An 8,966-nucleotide genomic window follows, 5' to 3' on the forward strand; every position below is an offset into this window, starting at 1 on the left:
AACCGTCACCATGCTCCAAAACGAGAAGAGTAACAGGGATATTGATTTAGGGATACACTTTGTCGTAGCTATTAAATAATCAATGAGGAAATATATGGCTTATTGCACACCCTAAAAGAAGTTTACCAATGGTGCAGGAGATAAATACAAGTGATAAGGTGTCATGCTAGTCTTTTAGACTAAATGCAAGTCAATCAGCCGAGAACACCACAGCTCTCTGAGTCTTGGACAGTTTTATCTCAAGGGTCAGCAGCAAAGAACGGCTCTTGAGCCTCTCTATCACTTGACCATTGTGGTGACCATAGCTTCCCCTTTATTCTTGGATGGATTCCAACCAACACCTGGTCATTGCATGTTTTCTTTTTGACAGCAGAATGTTAGCTGCAGCTCAAAGGGATGGAAAGATTACCTTTATTTCAATTATAAAGTACACTGGATTCAACTGACTTTGAACACAGCGGGAGCGCTGACGCCCTGCATGTTTTTTGTTCATTATGCTGTGGTACCTCAGCGATGGCCTACAGTGCCGCAATAAAAGACCAATGAACGGTGCACATCCTGTATTGATTTGTTTGCTGAATAGCAGAGGGAATTTTTCAGATGTATTTATAATGGCCTTATTAAAGCCCCCTTTGATCTAAAGATTACAACAATAACAGAATAGTCTGTGTTGTTTGCATCCAAGATCCACACTGGTAAAAATGTCAATATTAACCAGAGTTTTTCAGAGGCATTCAATTATTTTTCCTTTTAATCATAAAATGTAATCACTTTTACAGGTGGGGGGTGGTGGGCTGTGCACGGTTATTCTTTTCTATCATTGATGCAAAGCTGTCCATCTAATGGTATTGCTGCACATAAGACTTTCTTTTGTAAATGAAATATTCCATTTGAAATACAAACAGCTTTAATTATTGAAGCTGAAACCGCATTTGACTTTGATAGATTGTCAGTTATCGACATTGGGTAAAGAAACAGGTACTGGGCTCTGCACTTGTGTGATGAAGACATTATTGTAAGAGTTATTGAAGCGGACAAACACAAAGACAAGTGATCTGATGAATTGCTGATTAGTGAGAGAGGGTTTTAAGTTAGGAGGAGGATCAACTTTCCCTGTGCTTGTTTGATAAAAAAAAAATGTACAAGTGGAGTCAAATGAATGAACAAATAAGAAAGACAATATCAAGTGAAACTCAAGGGACACTCATTGTTACATTATTCACCGAAAAAAAAAAAGGCAGTTCCAGTGTTACCAAATTCAAATAGAGGAAAGAAAAGAGGAGATAAATTGTTGCAACATTTGCTGGACAATCACTGCATCAGGACAGTGAGGTAAATGGCAGATATTTTATCTTGACTAAATACCTTAAAGAGGAATACTACTTGATTTAATAATTTATACACTGTATGCTTTTCTATGGCCGAGGACAGCAAATCATTGTCACTATTTCAAAAAAAGTGGTGGTGGAAGTATACCTACAGTGAACCACTCTAAAATCAAGCGATTCAAGTACGTTTAGTATTTGTGCTTATTGACAGCTCTTTCTACAGGTTTAAGAAGCTATCCATTCAGACTTGTGTACAATGTATTAAGAATGTGCATGTCATCCTTCTACATAGCTTGCTATCTACCTAGCTTGGCAGAAATAACTAAATCAGCAGTTCAAATTTGCACTAATTCCTTAATATCTGCGCTTCACCTCAAGCAATATGAATACATATGAAACTAGAGCCCATAGTTTCTTTTAAATACAAAGTTCTCATAGATGGAAATTTCACAAAGACACATTTTTAAAAGAAAGTTAGTTTTATTTAAGCTAATATATGATGGTATGTTGGCCGGTTAAGGCCATCACAATCATTAAGAAGTCATCTTACAAAAATATTAGGAACACACTTGGTTTCTGTACCCTAATCTGGATGTTTATGGTCTTCCGTTTGGGAAGATATACAGTGGGATCAATTCATTAATGAATACCAACAATATTGCACCATCTTACAGTGCCAAAAGAAAAAAAAAAGCCATTAAGAGCCATAAGTTATTAAATTAATATAATATGATGCACATAACATTAACTCAGGCATTATGAAATGTTCCTTTGTTTTGTCTTTTTTCTGTTGATGTTTTGGTATTGTCTATTCTGTTTTTACTTTTGTATATGAACATGTGTACATTAAAGAAAGTGAAAAAAATCTCAGATTTATTGGCAGACCCGATCCAGTTCATCATGGGATACATCTTGCCCTCAGTAGGCTACAGCTAATGGCGAAGGACAACAACAGCTCCTTTCAACACGGAAAAAACGATCACTAATCAAAGAAACATTAATTGTTGTATTTATGAGTTTAAAGTGTCTAAAAACACTGGTGTCCCTTGCTGGATTACACAGCTATTTAAAGGGACACAATTGGACCGAAGCCTTTGTTGGAAAGCTACAGCCGTGACAGTAGGCAGTTTAAAGTGAGTTCATATATACTCTAAAAGTCTCTTGTACATTTTGTTTTTTTCTAATTCACTCACCACTCCACTTTCTAACAAAAGTGGAGAGGTTGCATACGGTCTATATTTATCAAGCAAACAAACAGTTGGTACATTGCCTGTTTGGGGGGAAAAAAACAAACAATCCAGCGATCAATTTCACCTGAATAGGCAAGGGAAAACTAGACACTATTGTGAGAAGGAACATGGTGTTTAACATTGATTTTGGTGTACTTTTCATACTGTTATTGTCAAAGTAAAACAATGTCACCTCTGGCTAAACACTATCAAAAGCCACAAGTGTACAGACTTACTTTGCTTTTGTTGAGCAGAATTATCATATTTTAGGGTTAGGGTATAGCATGTCGAAAAAAGTTTTTAAAAAGTAAAAGTATAGTAAGTCAAAAAAAGTAATTGTAAAGCATCTTGAAAAAGGACATTCAAAGTCATAGCATGTCGAAAAAAGTAATAAAAAGTCATGGTCTAACATGGCTAAAAAAGTTTTTTAAAGAGTCATGTCAAAATAAGTAATAAAATAGTGATGGTCAGGTATGTTGAAAAAAGTCATAGTTAAGCATCTCAAAAAAGTCATAAAAAAGTAATATTACAGAATGTCGAAAAAAGTAAAAACATGTCAAAAAAAAAAATCATAAACAAGTCAAAGTATAGCATTTCAAAAAAAGTCATAGAATAGTTTTCCCCAAAAATAATAACTACTATACGTCGAAAAAAGTCATGGGCTGTAGTCCAAAAATCTTTTGGTTAGTTGTTGCCAATTGAGTTAAAGACCTAGAATTATCTGATTGGCAGCCATGATAAAGGCTGGTCGAATTCTCTCAATGCTACGGAAAGGTACTTCAATGCCTCGTTTTATATCTCCTTTAGCATAGGATACATTTGTCCATCCTTTATTAAAGGAAAGGAGATAACGCCGCTCCAAAATTCCTTGCGGCAGCAACATTTTAAGTGACTTACCGTTTGGCCATCAGTGAAATCAAACGATATGTCTATCTTGAACAGATTTAACAATTATTTTCATACAGTAATGGAATTCATGTTGATAACGGAGTGTACAGTGACAACCATTTTTTTTAATTGTATTTGTATTTATTTACTCGAACATGTAACAAATAAGTAAAAAACTAAAAACAAGAATAACAAATAAAAGGAACAGTGAGTATAGTACCCTGTCAATAAAAAAAATCTCATAATACCTAAATTACCTACATGAATAAATATTACATGTCTGAAAAGAAGTAGTAAGGAAATACACACATATACCCCTTTTCCATGACTCAAACAATTATCTCAATATTTATCATATAAACCTTTGTGACCGGTACTGTTTATTCTTTCCTTGGTAATGAAGTAAAATTCTCCCTCTGGGTGCCGATCTTTATGATAAAAATAGTGCAAAGTGTGCGATGCACTTTTTGTTGTCCATCTTTGTTGTAGTGCGACATGGCCGACTCATGTCAGTAACATCTGCCATTGAATCCTGATTACGTAGCTTAATGTAAGTGCGGTTTTATTCTTAGTTTGATATGTTGAAAAAGCCAAAGTAATAAAATAGTATGTCAACAAAGTTATAGTACAGTATTTTGAAAGAAGTCATAGTATAGTATGTCAAAAAAGTTATAGAATAGAACGTTGAAAAAAGTAATAAAACAGTCATAGTATAGCATCTCGAAAAAGTAATATTATGGTATGTTGATAAAAGTCATAAAAAAGTCATAGTATATTAAATGAAATGGAAGAAACGAAAAGTTATCATTTAGCATGTTAGAAAAAAGTCATAGTACAGCATGTCGAACTAAGATCTTTTTTAAACGCTTAGTAATGTATGTCAAAAAATGTAATAAATGTATAGTATAGCAAGTCAACAAAAGTCATAAAGAGGTCATAGTATAACATGTCGAAACAAGTAATACAGAAATATCATAGTCTTGTTAGTCGAAAAATCATAAAGTTTGTAGTATAGCATGTCAAAAAAAGTAAAAAAAAGTCATGATACAGTATGTTGAAAAAAGTAATAAAAAGTCATAGCAAAGTATGTTGAAAAAGTTTTAAAAAGTCATAGTATAATAGTCAAAAAGGTATGGTATAATACTGTATGTCCAAAAATGAGTTAACAAAGTCATAGTATAGTATGTAGAAAAAAGTCATAGTATAAAATGTTGAAAAAAGTTATATCAAGCATGAAGAAAAAAGACATAAAAAGACAAAGTATAGCATGTCGGAAAAAGGTCTTAAAGATTTCAGGAAAAAAATATATTGTTTAGTATTTTGAAAATTGAAAATCTTCGTATTGCATGTCGAATGAGGTAAAAGACATGCAGTATAGTATGTTGAAAAAATGTCATAGTATAGAATGTCGAAAAAAAGTCATAGTATAGAATGTCGAAAAAAAGTCATAGTATAGCATGTCAAAAAAAGGCATAGTATATCATTTAGAAAAAAGCCATAGTATAGTATGTTAAAAAAAGTGAAGAGAGTTAAAGCATGTCGTAAAAGGTAATAAAAAAAAGTCTTAGGATAGTAAGTGGAAAAGTTATAAAAGAGTTATAGTATAATATGTGGAAATAACTCATAGTGTAGTATGTCTAAAAAAGACAAATATTAGCACGTTAAAATAAGTCATAAAAGTCATAGTATGGCATGTAAAAAAAGAAAAGAGTATAGGATGCCAAAAAAGTCATCAAAACGTCATAGTTAAGCATGTTCAAAATTTTAGCATCTGGAAAACACTTATAATAGGTCGAAAAGAGTCATAGTATAGAATATCGAAAAAGTCTTGAAAGAGTCATAGTTAAGTATGCCGTAAAAAGTATTAAAAAAGTAATTAAGTGTTTAGAAAAAGTAATAATATAATCTTCCATAAAAACGTTGTATATCATTGTCTGTTAAATAAATCATAAAAAAGTCACAGCATTAAAAGGCCAAACAATGTCATTGTATAGTATGTCAAAAAAGTCAAGAAAAAAATAGTAAAGGATGTCAAATAAAGTAATTAAAAAGTTATGTTGCTCCAACCTGAGCTCCCCATTTACACCAGGTAAGAGACATTTATAAAACTAATAAATCCAACAATGAACTTCTTCTGTGATTAGTTACCCAAATACCCGTGTTGAAAAGGAGTTGTTGTTGTCGTTAGCTGTTAGCTGAATCCAAGGCTTCAGAACGGTGGCTTGTCTTGAGCCGCAGGGTATGACACATGCGCAGTGTAAATGGCGCGTGGAGGGTGACAGGTCACAACGGCGCTAGAAATAAGGTGTCCGCTCATGTGGCGTAATTATGAATCCCACTGCTGTTCTTGGCAAAACCTTCCCTCTGCAACATTCAATCGATAAGATTGGCCAGTGTACCATGGTACGGCTAACCTGATTTGTTCCGGTCCTATGCCCTGACCAATATTTTTGGCAGTGCAGGCCAGATTTTAACTTCCATTTGTGTTTTTCTTTAGTATAACTATGTATACATTTATGTTACATCACTGTAGCACATATAGCGTACACAGAAAAAAGAGATGTAAATAACAGGATTGTGAATTACAGTTTTAAAGATCGGTGTTGCATTATTACAAATAAAAAATGGCTTTGACCTCAGAGGGTTTTAATTCCAACATGAAGTGTCTTAGTATGGAGTAAATCTAAATAAAGGTATGGAAGTTGGAATGGTGTTTTTATCTTATTCAATTTCTATTTATTTCCTATATTTCTTAACTTATAAGTATTAGATAATGATATAGACAATGTGTTGAGAGAGAGAATGAACATATGGATTACTTTAGAAATCTATATAAAATCTTTAGAAGTGATAAAGTGTTTATCATAGTGGAGGTTAAAGCCAACATACCTTCAAATATTACCTTAAGAAAAAGTAACTTTCCTTTAAAAAGGCGTCCGTGTGAAATTTCTGTACATTTAAGGAATTCCCTTGCTGGAGTATAAGCCATGGCCTGTTCTGATAATAACCTGTGAAGAAGCTGCTTGTGTCAATCGATACATTGTAGATGCAAACAAAATGAATGTTGAAGATTCACACAAACTGTCATCCACCACAGTAGAGCTTGGTTTTTCCAATTTGCGGTGGAACTCGCGGTAAGACTTTTATGCTTTGAACGTTTGGTTCAATGAAATGATTCACTGTCCCATCGCTTTATCAGAAGTGAGAGCAGGATCACTTGAGCAGCTAATGAAAGCTGACATGATAGAATCAGTATTCATGAATTTTGCCATGTAGCTGACATGGGGGTATTGTTTACAGTAGGTGTCACTAAATTGCTGGCTTGTCTTCTTGTTAAACTGGTCCCACGTTGTGATTTTTATGGAAATGTAAAACAATGATAGGATACAAACAGTCAGGACACAATAAACCTGGATGAAACCAGGTATTCTTTGTGATATATATATTTTTTTTTTGTTGGTGAATATATTCAGCTTTGATAAATGGAAAACTTCTCATCATCACCATTCCCCACACATCTCTCCCTCCACTGTGGCAAAATATAAATGTGTTGTTTTTTGAATCAATGACCTGTTGTTCATATTTAGGGGAAGTAGGTAGAAAACCAAAAATATAATTTGGCTTGGCAGGCCTCTCTAGGCAACCAGTTGCTACTGCCTTCTGCCTTTGTAGATGATAAGACAGAGACAAATTTACATATGGATCCAGTCACCAGGAATAACTCAGCGAGACAATTTATAAATACTACATCCTGTTGGACAGCGCGTCCATATATACCTGTTTCAAATCAAGTCCATGAGAGCTTTGTTTGGTAAGGCTTCTTTAGTTTTTCAGATGTGGTGAGGTGTTTTTTCTTTATCTTTTCATGGAGTACAAGCTGACTCCACGTGCTGGAAATATCGCAGCTGAATGTTATTTGATCCTTTGCTGAGAAACATGCCGGTGTGAAGATTCGATAAAGGCACAGATAGCAATTCGACTGGGACGTTGCATGTTTCCCAGACCGTCGCTTCCTCGCTCGGGCCTGATTGAAAGACGGCTTCTCTAACCGCCAACAAACACAGATGACTTTCTCTGTTTCTCATTGTGTTGATGAGCTGCTGCAAAGGTGCAACGTATTGGGTAGCCAGAGTAAACTGAGCCCTGATTGCTTGGAGGTGAAACGCTTCCATGTGAGCTGATCGTCCGTCCCTGGTTACGCTCTGACAGCATCATGTTAGACTGGAGCTGTGAAACAGTTTGACTTGTGCAAATAATCACTCATACATAAAAAATAATCATGCTGTAAATATGTTTTTATTACAACCAGAACTTTTTTTATTTTTCAAACAGCTTTTGGAAAAGGCCTTGTATTAAAGTCTCCACACATCAGTACATTTTAAATATCTATAAATGTTTTTTACTCAAGAAAAGCTGGAGGAGCAGTGAGCCTTCAGCAGATGTGGCTGACTGCTTTCTCTTCTCTCAAGGGAGGACAATACTCAAGTTTAATACTGAAGTCATCAGTGGTGTACTGTACTCCAGCAGCAGGGGCACTGGTTTGGCTGGTTCACGAGGCAGAGGGTCGGGAAGGTCTTGGGCTACATTAGGACTTCACATCATCATTAGAGAATAGACCAACTGTATTTATCCTCAACCGTTGCTCTGCTCTGCTCTGCCAAGAGGACGTTTCTAAAACAACACCACTTATTGTAACATGGCACCTTTCCGTGCTTGTTTTTCTTTGCATCACGAAAACCCCACCGCACACAATAACCACTGACAAACAGCAAATGAAGCACGCCAGAGCGAACTCAACCCCGGTGAAAAATGTGCTCATTTGGAGGGAAAATTAAAACAACAGACGTAAATAAATAAACAATTCAAATTCTCCAAAGACTTCATTCTTCCACATTTCAAACACCACAGCAGCTAATTATAGCCTTAAGTCAGGCGCTTTGATGCATTTTCCCTCAGCAGGAATCCCTGGCTTTTCTTTTCCTGGAAGTGCTTTTCTGTCAGTCCTGAGGTAAACTGGCCGATGGCGCACAGCAGGCGCTGATCACTCTGAGCATATAGCACATTTATCTGTGTGTGTTTATGTGCATCTAAGAGGGAAACAAAAAGGAATGAGAGAGATGACCCCATGTCATGTTGTCTTTATTCTAAAATGGCAAAAGAGCTAACACTTCCACAGACTACATCATATGCACAATCTAAACTTTGAAGCTCTACAGAAGCAACCGCAACCCAAAGCTTACTCTTAGCATCTTGTAGAAGATGAAAAAAGTGTGTCTCCACAGCAAAAATAACACCTTCCTGGTAAGAGTTGTGCACTCTCAGTGGTGTGGCGCTCCATGTCTGACATTGGCAGGCCCTCCGCTTGTGTGCAGCGCAAGCCCAAGATCAACAGCGCAGAGGGAGAAACCACCCCGAGTGTCGGGCAGACCGCTGCTGTTGGGCCCTTCACACGTGGGAGGGCTGCTGCTGTCACACTCAAATGCACGAAACCGTAAACTTGTCCAGCCTATATATATGAAAT

Source organism: Anoplopoma fimbria, chromosome 17, assembly GCF_027596085.1.
Source record: "Anoplopoma fimbria isolate UVic2021 breed Golden Eagle Sablefish chromosome 17, Afim_UVic_2022, whole genome shotgun sequence".
NCBI lineage: Eukaryota > Metazoa > Chordata > Actinopteri > Perciformes > Anoplopomatidae > Anoplopoma > Anoplopoma fimbria.